Source organism: Phyllostomus discolor, chromosome 5 (assembly GCF_004126475.2).
Source record: "Phyllostomus discolor isolate MPI-MPIP mPhyDis1 chromosome 5, mPhyDis1.pri.v3, whole genome shotgun sequence".
Taxonomy (NCBI): Eukaryota; Metazoa; Chordata; class Mammalia; order Chiroptera; family Phyllostomidae; genus Phyllostomus; species Phyllostomus discolor.
This window is the reverse complement of record NC_040907.2, coordinates 150,016,000-150,032,996: the sequence shown is the minus strand read 5'-3', so window position 1 is coordinate 150,032,996 and position 16,997 is coordinate 150,016,000. Positions and strand designations below refer to the sequence as shown.

Here is a 16,997-nt window from a genome sequence, read left to right as displayed (position 1 = left end):
CCAATCGCTACTTCTCACTCACATCAATATTTCTCTCCCTTTCTTTCTCCCTCCCTCCCCCCTCTCTAAAAATAAATAAAGTCTTTAAAAAATATAACCAACTTCTAATGAAGACCAATAAGTGACAGATACTTTTCAGAGCACTTTTCATGACTTATGTAATTTATTCCTCACAACAACTCACTCAGTTATTCCCATTGTATACCAGCTCATGGAGAGGTTAAGTAATTTACCCAAGGTCACATGAGTTATAGTAGATTTGCATTCAAACCCAGCCAATTTGAAGGCAGACCCAGATTTTTAGCCTTCACCCTAGTTTGCCTCCTATACTTCTAGGGGAAATGGGACCTAGAGTTAAGGACAAGACCTAGGCAAACAGAATGGAAGCCTTGTCACTTGGTGGAACTACTCATGTAGTGGCTCTTCTTGCTTAGTGAAAGACTTCAGAGTTCCTTTCTTACTGTCTATCTGCTTGTGTGCTACTCGTGTGCCTATAAAGGCTTAGAAACCTTTATAGCTTTACTTTATGTTGTGTGTGAAATTTATTTTTATTTTAAAGTTTAATGAGATATTTCAGATACTATGAAATTCACCCATTAAAGTGTACACTATAGTGGTTTCTAGTGTATTCACAGAGTTGTACAACTATTCCCACAATCACTTAGAGAACATTTTTATCAATCAGCCAGAAAGAAACTCCGTGTTCATCAGTAGTCATTCCCCATCTCCTCAACCCCTGGAAACAACTGATCTACTTTCTGTCTGTATGAATTTCTTCATTTTGGACATTTTATGTAAGTGAAATTGTACAATTTGTGGTCTTTTGTGACTGGTGGCTTTGAAAATACCATGCTCCCACATGGTATTTTCAAGTTTATCTCTATTGTAGCATGTGTCAATGCTTGCTTTTTAATTGCTGGATAATACCTCATCATATGGACGTATAAAATTGTGTTTGTTTATTCCAGTTGATGGATATTTTTATTGTTTTTACTCTTTGGCTATTACGAATAATGCAGCTGTTAATATTTGTGTATAAGGTTTTATGTGAACATACTTTTTCATCTTTTTAAGAATATGAATATGGATGTTATCATATCTATTTTGAAATAATTTCAAATTACAGAAAAGTTGTAAGAATTCCCATATTCCCTTCATTCATTCCCCAGTTGTTAAAATTTCACTGCATCTGCTTTCACTCTCTCTCTGTATGTATTTAGGTATGTTTTTTTTTTGTTGTTGAGTCTTTTCATGAACAACGTGTTAAGAGGCTACAGACCTCTAAGTATTCAGTGTGTGTGTCCACAGAACAAAGGTGATCTCCTTTACAACCATGATATAGTCCTCCACGTCAGGAAACCAACATTGATACAACCCAGACCCCCATTAAAATCTCACTACCTGTCCCAATAATATCTTTTTCCTTTTCTGGTCCAAAATCTTACACAGGAATTTACATTGAATTGAATTATCATGTATTAGTCTCCTTGAGTCTGGAACAGTTCCTCACTCCTTTCTCGTTTTTTTCTGACATTGACAGTTTTTAAAAGAACAGACCTTTTATTCTGTAGGATCATCCTACTTGGGTCCATCCAGTGTTCCTCATGGCAACACTCAGGCCATGAATTCTGACGGGGAAAACCACAAAAGCGAAGCTGGCTCTTCTTGATGCATCTCACTGGGGTCTTGTGGTCTCAAGTCTTCTCACCATGGTCACAAAAACTTTGCTCATTTGGTCAAGTGGTTTTCTCCACCGTAAAAATCACCATTGTTTCCCTTGTACTTGATAAATATCTCATAGGGAGATGTTCTGAGATTATGCTAGTAACCTATCCCTCCCCTTACCCAGCAGCGTAACATCCATTAATGACTCATCCCCCAACACTCATCATAACAATGGTGGTCAAATAGTGTTTTTTCTTACTCTATCATTTTCTTCTGTACCTAATAGTTAACATCATAATGTAAACAACAGTTTTCCCTTCTCCCCTTTTATTTATTTCTTCACCTGTTTATCTCAGTATGAACTCGTGGACTGCTAATTCATTCAATGAGTTGTATTGCTGTGGTTATTTATTTTCATGTTTAAATCATCTGAGATTTGGCCAGTGTGGGTCCCTTCAAGCTGACTTCTTTGTCCTGTTGGCATGTTTTCATCATTCTATAAGTGTTTCCCTACTTTGCAGTGCAATTAATCATTTTAGGCTAATTTTGTATCTTTTAATACATGCCTGACAGACTGGGAAAAAATATTTGCAACATCTAAAACCAACAAGGGATTAATATCTCAGCTATATAGGGATATATTTCAAATCAAGAAAACTATGGGTAACCCAATTTTAAAAAATGGAAAACAGCATAATCAGGAAATCAAAAGGTGAGAAAACCATACTGCCCACAAGCCTATGAAGAAATGCTCAGTTTCACCAGCAATCAGGCAAACACAAAATAAAACTACAGGGAGCAGATGAATCCCCAAAATGGCAATCTGTTGAGGAGAAGGAAGCCTAAGTGAGATTATGAGTGATGGCAGCTACCCTGAGAGCAGACTGGCCAGACAGGTCTGTATACATTCCCCAACCCAGGGTCTTAGAATCCGAAACAAGAATTTAAGTTGGAGCAGTCTCTTAGGGAGATGATTCCAAGAAGCATCAGTAGAGAGTGGGGAAATGAGACAGAAAAGAAGGAGATAATTAAAGGTACATTATTAAGGAATACTACTGTGGGCAACTGGAGTTGATCTCTGGGAAAATCTAGAATACAGTGCCTCAGATTAATCCACCTGAAAGAGGGAGCTGGGCCCTCTCAGTCATTGGTTGAGTCCAGGGAAAGAATTCATTACCCAGACTTTGGAAAAACAAAAGCAACTTTCCAGACCTTGACCCACTCTGTTTATAAGCAGAGAAGGTTCCAAGAGTCAGAGAAAGCCCTTGGGTACAGAGATGCTGGTACTGCCAATGAAGTCTCGGTCAGCTCTATGCCAAAACAGTAAAGTCCGAAGTCATATGAGTGGGAAGTTACAAGAGAATCTGCTCTGCCAGGTAATCCTGCTCAATCCTGGCCATAAGATGTGGGCATGAGTGATGTGTGTATCCTATTAAGTAGAATTTTAAGTTTTTGAGATATCTTCCCCAAAGCATGCATAAATAAATAAATAAATAAATTCCCAAATTGCAATGGAATTGACTAATTAAAATACTAGCAGTTTCAAGAATATGTAGGGATAAAATTTAAAGATCTTCAGCATTGTTTTTGATTTCTTAAAAGTATTTTTCTCTAAGCCCTCTGTATCATATTCTGTGCTGATCTATCTATATTTACCTGAACACATGGCATTTTGTTCATCTGGTTTTTAGGGAGAAACAAACAAACAGTTCACTATTCTCTTTGTTAGGTGATTGTAAGGGGGAAAATCACTAGAAAGGAGTTATTTATAACTAGGAAGCAAATGAAGGTTGTTTCCATGGAGAATGTGTTTCCATTTAGTATAAAATGCACCTGAGTTAGGGAAAAATGAAAGTATTTAAAACCAAAGGAAGTCCTTGGGAAAAGTTTAAATACGTCAAAGAAAGTTTGGTAAAATCACAGAAAGTACTTACATATCCTTCATGAGCTTTAGCAAAATAGGCACTTCAAAGTTTATATTTAATAATTTCCCCATCTAATAAAAATGATTGAGCAACCACTCTGACTTGTTTTTCTTTCATCTTAAAAGATTGGTTAGTCAGACTTCCGGCCAAGATGGAGGCATAGGTAGATACACTGCGCTTCCTCACACAACCAAGATAGGGACAACAATAATTTAGAAACAGAATAACAACCAGAACTGACAGAAAATTGAACTGTATGGAAGTCAGACAACCAAGAAGTTAAAATAGACCTGTTCATCCAGACTGGTAGGAGGGGCGGAGTTAAGCAGCTGGGCGCAGGTCGTGGTGTGGAGAGCAGAGAGCATTGGGACCAGGTGAGTAAGGCATCCGGGGTGCGCAAGTGGCAGCTGGCAGACGCCGGCCGAGGGGTGGCAACCAGGAGACCCAGCGAGGCGGTGATTGTGAAGCAAGGCACTGCATGCAACCCAGGATCACAGTGCTGGGAAATAGAGCCTCAGGACATTGATTGAAAACACTTGTGGGGGTTGAGGCACAGGGAGAGACCCCCAGCCTCACAGGAGAGGTCCTTGAAAAGTCCCACAGGGTGCACAAGCCCACCCACACAGGAATTGGCACCAGAGGGGCCCAGTTTGCTCGGGGGAAGCAGCAGAAAGGACTGAGGTCCGACGGAGAGCGGAGCAAGTGCCATTTTTCCCTCTCGGGCCCCGCCCCCACATAAACGTCACAACCCAGCGTCTGGAGTGCCCCGCCCTGATGAACACCTAAGGCTCTGCCCCTCGTACGTAACAGGCACGACCAGACCAAAGGGGGTTGCGGGAAGATGGCTCAAACAGAATTGAAAGCCCCAGAGCCAGTACTTTTAAGTGACCGAGAGATAGCCAACCTATCAGACGCACAGTTCAAAGCACTGGTGATCAGTATGCTCACAGAATTGATTGATTTTGGTTGCAAATAAGATGAACAAATGCAGGCTACAATAAGAGAAATGAAGGAAAATGCACAGGGAACCAATAGCGATGGGAAGGAAACTGGGACTCATAAAACAGAGTGGACCAGAAGGAAGAAAGAAACAACCAAATAGAAAAGAATGGAGAAATAAGAATTCAAAAAAATGAGGAGAAGCTTAGGAACTTCCAGGACATCTTTAAATGTTCCAACATTCGAATTATATGGGTACCAGAAGGAGAAGAGGAAGAGCAACAAGTGGAAAAGTTATTTGAACAAATAATAAAGGAGAATTTCCCCAATCTGGCAAAGGAAATAGAGTTCCAGGAAGTCCAGGAAGCTCAGAGAGTCCCAAAGAAGTTGGGCCCAAGAAGAAACACACCAAGGCACATCATAATTACATTAGCCAAGGTAAAAATGAAGGAGAGAATCCTAGAAGCAGCAAGAGATACGGAGACAGTCACCTACAAAGGAGTTCCCATCAGACTGTCAGCTGATTTCTCAAAAGAGACCTTACAGGCAAGAAGGGACTGGAAAGAAGTATTCCAAGTCATGAAAGGCAAGGACCTACATCCAAGACTGCTCTATCCAGCAAAGCCTTCATTTAGAATGGAAAGGCAGATAAAGTGCTTCTCAGATAAGGTCAAGTTAAAGGAGTTCATCATCACCAAGCCCTTATTTTATGAAATGTTCAAGGGACTTATCTAAGAAAAAAAAAAAGATAAAAAACATGTATAATAAAATGACAGCAAACTCACAATTATTAACAACCACACCTAAAACAAAACAAAAAGAAACTAAGCAAACAACTAGAACAGGAACAGACCCACAGAAATGGAGAACACATGGAGGGTTAGCAACAGGGGAGTGGGAGGAGGAGAGAGGGGGGAAGTTATGGAGAATAAGTAGCATAGATGGTAGGTAGAAAATAGACAGGGGGAGGGCAAGAATAGTATGAGAAATGTAGAAGCTAAAGAATTTATGGCACATGGACATGAACTAAAGTGAGGGAATGTGGGTGGGAGACGGTGTGCAGGGTGAAGGGGAATGAACGGGGGTAATGGGACAACTGTAATAGCATAATCAATAAAATATACTAAAAAAAAGATTGGTTATTCAGAGTCTACTATATGCCAGCTACACAAACAGCTGGATGGCTGGTTCTGGTCATTGTCCTAATCATGAGCAGAGGTGATGAATGAGACTCTAAGGCCAAGTCATTTCCAAGGGTCTGAAGACGCAAGTGCAGAGTAACCACAGATTTACTCTGCAGCTCAAGGATGGAAGCAGAACAGACAGAGCTGGGCATAGAATTCACATCTTCTCATTCCTTATGCAATGGCCTTCCAATACTGGCCTCTAGGAGTATTAAATATGTTATGATACCAGACTATCAAAATGAGTAGTTTCGTCATTGTGGGTAAGTCTTATGTTCCTTGTAGATAACAAAGAAATTATTATTGTAAAAAAAACCCCCACATACATCTTAAGTACCTATCAGTTTAGGAAAAAATCAGAGTAACATGAATTTGTGGGATAATGATAGGAGTTACAATTTATTGAGTGAGGACTTTAAGCTAAGTCCTGAGCTAAGCAATTTACCTTCCTTATTTTAATACTCAAAACAATTCTATGAAGATAGGTACTACTTTTAATCTCATTTTAGAGATGGAGAAAATAAAGCACATATAATTTATTTTTTGATAAAAATGAATGTCTGTTTATTAGATCATTTTTAAATTGTTATTTTTTTACAGTTGTCCCAATTTTTCCCCTTTTCCCTCCTCCACCCATCCCCCCCCCCCCCCCCCCGCAGTCACTTCCCACACTTTGTCCATGTCTGTGGGTCATCCATACACGTCCTTTAGCTAGTCCCTTCCCCTTCTTTCCACCATTATCCTCCTCCCTCCTCCCCTCTGTTCACTTTCAGTCTGTTCCATGTTTTCTATCTTACTCACATTCACACAACAGGTAAATGGAAGAATGTGAACTCAAGAGAGTCAAGTAATTTGGTTTTTCTTTTTTATGTAGTACCTCACAGATCAAGGTAAATGCCTTTTCAAAAGTTCAAACACTGTTATTTGTCATTAAAGCTGTGTTATGCTGAATGTCGTATATAATTACATATGCTTACGACTCATTATTTTGCCAGCAGCACAGGTCTATAATTTCTTCTCAAGCATTGTGTTATTGATCCAAAAGCCATTCTTCCCAAATCAATTGAAATGCAGAAGTAACAAATTCCAGGGCACACACTGTGGAGTACTTGAAATACTGCAGATACAATACAACATAAAAACAAAGAACAGTTCACCTGTTCACAGAACAGGTGACATCTCATATTCTGGAGAGGGAGAATCATACACTAAAGTGATGAATGACATCTCAATCTTTTTCTCACATTCAGTGAAAAAAGAAGGAAACATAATCTCCACACGTTGCTTGCAGTTGATGCCACCTTAACAACAAAAAAAATCCCCCTAAGAAGTCTTCTTGAAAATGACTCTGTACATCTCTCTGAAAGCTTTTATCCTCTCAGTCAGATTCTTCTTGACAGATACTCTCCTAGATGTACAGTGTTAATGATGCCAATAAACTCTAGGTGTTCCAAACAGATGATGTTGCTGTGCAAATGCTCTTTCCTGCTGTCTGACACTATTAATTCTGGAAAAGTGTATTGGTCAGTTCTTTGATCTATCACCCTTTCAGAAAGTTGAGGATCACAGTCATCATTAAACCTTTGAAATCTATTGGACATCTTTGGTAGTCAATTTGCTTTATGACCTTCAGCAAATCACTCAATTCTCTGATCCTCATTTTCTACTTCTATAAAAGAAAAAGGTTGGACTAAGAATTCTGAAATGTCCTTAGAGCTTGCTGTCTAAGTTATTAGGATTCATCAATGTCAAATATTTCAAACAAATAATGTTACACGAACATGATCTATTCTATTTATGTAGGCCTTTAAAAATTGATTGCTATAATATTCAGTAGTTTTCACATATGTTTCACTAGATTATTTTCTAAGTATTCAATTTTTTCAGATATTTTTTATTGTTGTTCAAGTACAGTTTTCTGCCTTTCCCCCCATCCTTCCCCGCCACCGCAGCCCTCCCCACCTCCCTCCCACGTTTCCAACCCCCCTTGTTATTGTCCATGTGTCCTTTATAATTGTTCCTGCAAACCCTTCACCCTTTTCCCCTATAATCCCCTCCCCTCTCTCTAAGTATTCAATTTTTAATGATAAGTGGGATATTTTAAACAATTTCATTTTGTGTTTAATGCTGGTACATAAGTGCAACTCTTTAAAAATAACTTTTTGTCTTAGAATACATTTAGATTTGTGGAAAAGTTACAAAGAGAATAATATGTTTCATTGAGCTTAACCTTTAATGTTAATGTGACCCTGGTACGTTTGTCAAAACTAAAAAATTAACATTAAAGCAATCTATTAGCTAAACTATAGACTTTATTTAGATTTCAGAAGTTTTTCCGTTAATGTCCTTTTTCCGTTCCAGTATCCAGTCATTTGGTCATTGTCTCCTCCAGCCTGTGATAGTCTTTTCTTGCTTTTCATGACTTTTAAATATTTGAAGAGTCCTAGTCAGGCATGTTTCAGAATGTTCCTCAGTTGGGATTTGTCTGATCTGGTGTCATGGGTAGACTGGGGTTATGGTGTCATCAGTGATATGTTGGCAGCAAAGTGGCAGCCGTTGCTACAGGCAAAGTTGGACCTCAGTTCTTAAGTTTGAAGTTCGGCAAAGAGAGAAGTCAGAGCCAAAAACTCAAATTGTAAGAAAGAGTTTCTTTACAAAGTTATAGAGGTAGAAGAAGTGAGCCAGCTGGGCTGCAGAAGTCTCAGGAGACAAGTTACAGAAGCAAAAGACAGGCTCTCAGAGTTCAGGAGAAGGAAAAGAAAAGGTAACACAGCTGGGAGGAGGACGAGGGGAAAGGAAAGGCGCTGGTGAGTGGGAGAGCTTGGAGCTGGTTCCTGAGAGCTGGGAGTTAAGGGGAGGTCTTAGAGAGGATTTCAGTAGAATATTCATCAACTTTATGCTGATGCTTCAAAATGAGATTTTTAAAAAAATATTTTAAATTATTTATTTTCAGAGAGTGGAGAAGGGAGGGAGAAAGAGAGGGAGAGAAACATCAATTGGTTGTCTCTTGTTCACCCCCAAATGGGGACCTGGCCCCCAACCCAGGCATGTGCTCTGACAGGGAATCCAACCAGCAACATTTCAGGTTTGCAGGCTGGTGCTCAATCCACTGAGTCACACCAGCCAGGGCCAAAATGAGATTTATTCCCCTAACTTTATCTGTCTTTCAGTGTGGTTGGCTCAAATGGGCACTAATTGGATTTTCATTATCTGTTTCCCTGTGTAGGATGATTTAAGCTACTTACCCCCTGGTTTGGGAGAAGTGTAAACCGTATACTTTTTTTTTAAATGTATTGATTTGAGAGAGAGAAACATTTATTTGATGTTCCACTTATTTATGCATTCATTTGTTAATTCACCTGTGTGTCCTGACCAAGGATCAAACCCACAACCTTGGTGTGTCAAGATGATGTTCTAATGAACTGAGCTATCGGGCCAGGGTCTAAACCATTTACTCTTAACCATCCTTGGTTAGTTAGGGAAGATAGGATTTTGTGACATACTAGAGTGATGTAAAATTTCCTTATTCCACTTGTCCTGTTTTACTAGCTTGTCTCACTGGGACTTGGGGAGGAAGACCACGGACGAGATGTTTTTCCTCCATGCACTGTGTCAGGGGGTACATGATGCCAATAGGACCCATCATGAGCTGATGCTAACTTTGCAACAGGTTAACATCTGCCAGATTTGTTTATTCATTTATCTGTTGATGGGCATTTGGGTTATTTCCAGTGTGGGGCTTATATTCAATTGTTAGGGCAACCATAACAAAATACTGCAGACAGACTGGGTGGCTTAAACTACAGAAATTCATTTTCTCACAGTTCTGGAGGCTTCCCACAAATTTTGGTATGTTCTATATTTAGCTTGATTAAGTTCAAAGTGTTTTCTAATTTCCCTTTTGATTTCTTTTTTGACCCATGGTTAGTTAAAAGTGTGTTAACTGTGTTATTTTGTTTCAAAAATTACTTTTCCTATAGATATTTGTTAACGATTTCCAGTTTTGTTCCATGGCAGTCAAAGAATATAAGGTATGATTTTAATCCTTATATTTATTGAAATTTGTTTTATGGACCAGAATGTGGTCAGGCTTGGTAATATTAAATGTACTTCGGAGAAGAAAGTATATTTTTCTAATGCTGGATGGAGTCAAATAGGTTGATAGTTTTGTTCAAGTCTAATATATATCCATGGTCTAATATATATAGTAAAGAGCTGGGCTCTCTCAACTTCCTTTTTGGTGTTTTGCTGTTTTGATATAAAAGAACCCAACTGTTACTGCTTGCTGCAGCCTGCCAAGTCTACGGGGTAGGGTGAGGATGGGGAAGGGGAAAAAGAGGTAGGCTAGGGGAGGGGCTCAAAAGAGACTAGTGCCTCTGGAAGTCTGGTGGCTGGTGGTGGCCAGCCAGGAAGGAGGTGGGAGAGACTGGTGTTGGCTTTGCTGTGCTGGCTGCCTGGCTTCTTTCTTGTGGCTTCCTTAGCCAGGTCATAGGTGGTAGTGCTGCTTCAGGCCTGGGGAGACTCCGAGTGCCCTGGGCATTCCAACACTGTGGCCATGAACAGGGGAGTGGACTTCCCCAAAAAGAAGCTTGCCCACCACGACCCGGTTTAGCCTTGGGGAGACCAAGATGACTTCCCAAGGATATTCCACACTTCCACAGGAGCTATTAATGGAAGTGAAACTGGAGAAGCCAGTGTTTGTGCTGCCTGTCACTTACCAGGCCCAACAAGCAGAGACAGGGACTGAATTTTTATGGGTGCTTTATTCAGATGGCCAGTGATCTAAGATGGCAGGTTTGTACCCCAACAGACCACCTTAAATTCTAATTTTAAAGGGTCCTTTGTATACGGAGAAGAAAAGTGTAGGTAAGGGGTTTGGAATTCAGGGAAAAAATGAATCAGATAAAAGCAGCAGCATTCTTTTATCTGTGCTCTGGGCAGTGGTCTTTATCTGTGTTCTTTATCTGCGTCCTGGGCGGCAGGCAGGCGTCTTCCGTCTGTCTTCCGCTGGAGCACAGTGGCTCAGATACCATCATAATTGCTTGAGGACTCCTGAGGCACAAAGGTGGAACTGCTTGTGGTTTCCTGGAGTCCAGGTGGGCCACATCTTCACTTCCTGGAACAATTCTTTTGCATACATTGAATACTAACCTTATTAGCTATTACCTGAAACTAAAATTTTTCCAACACTGCAGTCCCCCATCAATGTTTGACAAAGAAGAGATATGTGACGCATTTTGAAGCTGCTTGGGATAAGAGACTGAACAATCAAACTGAAAACCTCGCTAAGGGTAGAACTTAATCTCCAGAAAACAAAACTGTTTTGCAATTAAAAGTCCTAAACTAAACTATTACTTAAACTGAAACTTTGGAGTCCCCGTCAGAAGGGGAGCAGGCAGAGTGGTAGTAGTCGTGGGTGGCAGAAGAGAGCCTCTGGAGGCCTCTCCAGAGCCCAGACATGAGAAGGTCTTATTTTCTTAATTATTGAATCTGCTTAATTACTGAATTAAGAGTGACATACTCTAGAAGAGTTTTGAAATCTCAATTATAATTGTGGTCTATTTGTCTTATGGTCTTGGTTTTCGCATGTCCAGAAATTGTTGCCAGATATTTTGTATAAAAAACCATTGAGCCCTGGCTGGTGTGGTTCAGTGGACTGAGCACTGGACTTTGAACCAAAAGGTCACTGGTCCAATTCCCAGTCATGGCACATGCCTGAGTTGCAGGCCAGATCCCCAGTTAAGGGTATGCGAAAGGCAACCAATCCCTGTTTCTTCTGCACACTGATGTTTCTCCTCCTCTTTCTTCCTCCCTTCCCCTCTCTCTAAAAATAAATAAAATCTTTTTAAAAAGACAATTACTTTTATTTTTTAATCACTTTTTACTAATGTTCAAATACAGTTGTCTCCATTTTCCCACCACCACTTTCTTCCTCCCTGCCCACTTCCAATATAAATAAAATCTTTAAAAAAAAGAAAGAATTCACAAAGAGAAGAAAGTGTAGAGAGTGAAGTTTTTATTTACTGCCCAAGAAAGGAGAGGGGCAGGATGTGGAAAGATATACCTTCATTGAGGGGTAGGGGCTTTGAGCCTTTATTGGATTATAATTGAATTTAAAAGGGGGGTTTGCTGTTGTGTGGCCCCTGGGCTGTCGGGAGCATTGTAACATGGATTCTGGTTTTCTTTTACCTTCAACCTAGACTCTGATTTGTTCTTTCTCCTAGGGAGTGACCTTCTAGGGCTTTTTTTTTAAGATTTTATTATTTTTAGAGAGGGGAAAGGAGGGAGAAAGATGGGGAGAGAAATATCAGTGTGGGAGGGAAACATTGAGGGGCTGCCTCTTGCACACCCCCAGCTGGGGACCTGCAGCCCAGGCACGTGCCCTGGCTGGGCATCAACCCAGCAACCCTTCTGTTTACAAGAGACGTCCATGCCCAACCCACTGAGCCACACTAGTCAGGGTTTAGGATTTTTAATTGCAAAACAGGAGTTTTGTTTTCTGGAGATTAAGTTCTGTCCTTAGTGAGGTTTTCAGTTTGACCGTTTAGTCTCCCATCCCAAGCAGCTTCAAAATGTGTCATATATCTCTTCTTTATCAAGAATGGATGGAGGGCTCCAATGTTGGAAAATTTTTAGTTTTAGGTAATAGCTAATAAGCTTAGTATTCAATGTATGCAAAAGAATTGTTTCAGGAACTGAAGATGTGACCCACCTGGACTCCAGGAGACCACAAGCAGTTCCACCTTTGTGCTTCAGGAGGAATGCAAGCAATCGAGATGGAATCTGAGCCATTGTGCTCCAGGGGAGACGCCCACTGCCCAGGACACAGATGGTGGAATGCTGCACTTTTATCTGATAACCTTTTTCCCTGAATTCCAAACCCCTTACCTACACTTTTCTTCTCCGTAAAAAATGCATCAGTTTAAAATGGAATTTAAGATGGTCTATTATGGTACAAACCCATCTTCTTCTTAGATCACCAACCCTCTGAATAAAGCGCCCATAAATGTTCAATCCCTGTGTCTGTTTATTGGGTTGGTAGGTGACAGGCAGCACAAACACCAGCTTTTCTGGTTTCATATCCTGGCAACTTAGCTCTGGGACAGACTTTGTGACTCTCCAGGAAGTTTAGGTATTTGTCGGGGAGTCCCGCAGGCTGCCTGGACTGCAGAGCCCAGGGGTGTAGACTGGGAGACTCCCGAGCAGCTGCCAAGTGATTTCACTGAGCACTATCCTTTTCTGACCCTCGGCATTTCCTGTCGCCTTCACTTTTTGACTGAATCACTGCACTTTCCGGTTCAGGTTACAATCCCGGGTCACGATTTAGATCATCAGAAATTAAGATGCCTTCTGGTTTACAGAGCTCTGTCTGGTAAAAAGGTGTCTTCTGGTTTAATTAATGTGCCTTTTGGTTTTTATGACATTCAGACCTCTGTCTGGTAGAATGGAGGGAGAGCCTCCACTCCGGGAAATACCCCTTTGGGGCAAGTTTTGGCTGATTGGTCAGCCTCTGCTTATAAATCTATGACTGAAAAGAAAGTAGTTTTTGTTGTAATACTGTTTGGCTATGTATTGTATAATCAACTCGGGAGCGCTCTGGCCGCTGAATGGGTCTTTAAATTACTGTATAATACTGTAACTAGAGTTGTTTTGTTAAAGATTGGGGAAGTGGGACAAAATGCCTTACCTAGAAACTTTCATGAGTTCACATAATCATGTAAAGGATGCAGGATGAAAAGGGAACAGAGTAATGGTCCAGAGAGAAGGGAACATGCCTGTGAAAGATGGCAGAAGCTCAGAGGAGAGGGCCCGGGAAGATCTAGGTATGGCGGCTGCAAGCATGGTCAGCTTTCCCACGGGGGATCAGTGTTCCAGCCTGGGGGATCTTCCTCCTTACTTGGCTGAGGGAGCTGGGGAAGGGAGCCTGGATTGCCATCTCCAACCCACCAGGGAACCAAATTCGGTGGAGGACAAGCCCCTCCTGGGGCAGGGCAATAGCCTTTGCAGAGACTTCCAGTGGATGTAGGGCCAGAGGGCTAGCCAGCTGGATATTATGGGCACACGCTCCATTTTCTACATCAGATCTGTTAAACTGGAAAGACTCTGAAAGGACCACAGTGTATCCCTTTAGAATAGACGAAGGAGTACACCCAGGCTTTTGAGTCTCTGAAGGCGCACCTGGCTTCTGTGCCGGCCTTGGGGCTCCCAAACTTACTAAAGCCCTTTCAATTATACATTCATGAAAGAGGGATTTGCCCCAGGAGTCCTCACCCAAATGCTTAGTGACATTTCGCAACCCACCACATACTTGTCAAGAAAACTAAATCACGCTGTCCAGAGGCGGCGAGCCTGCTTGAGACCTGTGGCAGCCACCTGCAAGCTTTTACTGGAAGCTGAAATTTTTTCCTTGGGACAGCCTATCACTGTTTGTGCACCCCACCAAGTGTTGAGCCTGCTGGAGCAAAAGGGAAATTTGTGGCTCACTGTTGGAAGAAGGGGCAGTTACCAAGCCATTCTTCTTGACAATCCCAACGTCTCCTTCAAAACTGTAGGTTAAATCCTGCCTCTCTTCTCCCAGAGCCTGACTTGGTTGTGCTAATATGTGACTGTGCTGAGATAATTGATGAAGTGTATTCTAGCAGAATTGATTTACAGGACCATCTTCTAGAAGAGGTAGACTGGACTGCTCTGCAGATGGAAGCAGTTATATGGACAAAGGAAACAGAAAAGCTGGTATGCAGTTGTGACTCTTGAAGGAATAATTGAGGTCAAGGCCTTGCTGCCAGGAACCTCTGCTCAGAAAGCTGAACTGATTGCATCAATGAGGGCACTAGAATTGTCACACAAAAAGAGGGTGAATGTGTGTATCAACTCAAGGTAAGCTTTCCTAATTTTGCAACCACATGGTTCCATCTGGAATGAGAAAGAACCATTAATCCCCAATAAAAAGGAGATTAAGCATGCAGCAGAAATTTTAAAATTATTAGAGACGGTTCAGGTACCTTTGCAGGTGGCAGTTATGCATTCTCCAGAGGGAGGATACTGAAAGAGGACACTGAAAGGGCTAGAGGAAACAATCTGGCTGATGGAGCAACAAAAGAGGCTGCTAAAGGAACGTTTATGGAAGCCGAGGTGGGTCTGTGGGAAGCGTGGCAGCGTTCTCATCAGGCTGGGTGAGAGGGGGGGGCGCAGCATTCCGGAGCAGCACACGGGAGCAGCACTGTCTTCACAGGAGGACCTGGAGGTCTTGTCGAGGGAACTCAGAAATGCTGGCAATTTCAAGAAACCAAAAGTTGTTACGGGCTGGAGAGGAACACCAGGTGCTGGAGTTTTAATTCACAGGGATGGGGAATTTCAAAAACTAATGAAACTGGCATTTAATCAGGGAAAAATCCATCATGAAATGCAAGTTTTAGAAAAAGAGGTTTGAAGAGAGAGACGGTGATATTCAGCAACTACAAAAACAGCTAAAGGAAGCTGAACAGTTACTCGCAATGGCTGTATACCAAGCAAAAGAAAAACTGAAGTCAATAGAAAAGGCAAGACAAGGTGCTATCTCCTCTGAAGAAATAATTAAGTATGCACATAGGATTAGTGCAAGTGACACTATGTGTGCCACACTGGCCTGGGTTCCAGGGGATCCACAGAGACCATACCCAACTGATTTAGAGATGAGAAGTGGATTATGGGTCAAATGAACAATCCTTCCACGAATGGTGTGACTGGTCACTTACCTGGGGATGCACTGGCAGCAGGCAGATTGCCATATGTCCTTGCTCCACAGTATCTCTGGCAGTCAGGTGATATGGCAATGAACAGATTACCACCAAATCACCGCAGGGACTTTCTGTCAGAACCTCCAGGGCACCATAAGGAAAATGAAGATGATGTCGAGGTGATGTCAGCAGACTCCTCGAGCAGTAGCAGTGACTCTGATTTAAAAAGCATACAGAACTGAATGTTATAGAAGTATTTCTCAAAAAATAACCAGCCTGTAAAAAGAGCCAGGCCATATTGGCTATAGGAGAATTGTACCCCCCATTGAAAATCAGAGCGGACTTTCTTTTTAAAGTGAAAAAGAAAAGGAATGTTTATAATGCCTTTGGTACCTATTTTAGACTTGTCACAATTTTGACTCTGAATATTCAACTGCAGACTTAGAGAAAGCTGAGAGCTGGGGTTTTGATGAAAAAGATCCTGAGAATGGAAGGAGAGAGAATAAGAAAGAAGTTATACTGCTTCCCGAACAGTAAGTAGGGCCAGCCATGAAGTGTTTGCATAAGGCCACTCACTATGTAAGGAACTCACAAACCATGCGTATTAAATTATGGCTCAGAGGTCCTGGAATTTCTAAAGCTATATGAAAAGTAATTGCTAGATGGGTTGTGTGCCAGAACAACAACCCCAAGACAGATCCCCATTAAAAGAAAAAAGGGAAACAATACCACGGACAGAGGCCATTTGAGGACTAGCAAATAGACTTTACCCAGATGTCAAGGGTCCAAGGTAGAAATATTTGCTAGTCTTTGTTGACACTTTTTCAGGATGGGTAGAATCCTATTCTACTAGAATGGAGAAATCCTTGAGGTAGTGAAAGGCATACTGAAGGAAATAATTCCTCGCTTTGCCCTACCCAGCAGCATCCTTAGTGATAATGGACCTGCTTTCAGTTCAGAAATTACATGGAAAGTTAGTAAATTTCTAGGAATCAAGTGGCAACTCCACATGGCGTGGAGACTTCAAGCTCTGGGAAGGTAGAGAAGATGAATCACACCTTGAAGAAAAATATAGCCAAGCTGTGTCAAGAAGCTCATCTCCATTGGGGTCAGGCTTTACCTATTGCCCTGCTCAGGATAAGGGGGGCTCCTCAAAGTGGGCTTCAGTTGAGTCTTTATGAGATTGTGTAAAGGTGACCATTTCAGGCTGTGATTGGGGTGGGAGATATGCATATAGATCAAGAAGTGAAGGTGAGGAACTGTGCAATATTTAAGTCAGAACTTAGCTGTAATTAATGACCTTGCTTATATTAGAAGCCTCTCCCCTGCAGATTCACTACCTTCCCTAGAGCCTGAGGATGTGCCACCCAACACTTGGATGACAGCACCTCTGGAGAACCAACTAGAAGAAAAGCAGACCGAACCCTGGGACATGCTCCTCATCGCCCCCCACCATGGTGAAGTTGGCAGAAATAAAACCTTGGATTCGTCACACAAGAGTAAAGAAATCACCAGAGGCGCAGTGGGCTACTGAACCTCAAGAAGATCTGAAAGTCATCTTTTGGAAA

General features: G+C 41.6%; 1 pseudogene; it reads left to right on the top strand.

Annotated features, from left to right (window-relative positions):
• The first annotated feature begins 14,944 nt into the window (after positions 1–14,944).
• LOC114497053 lies at positions 14,945–15,671 on the top strand (annotated as a pseudogene).
• Positions 15,672–16,997: the final 1,326 nt, after the last annotated feature.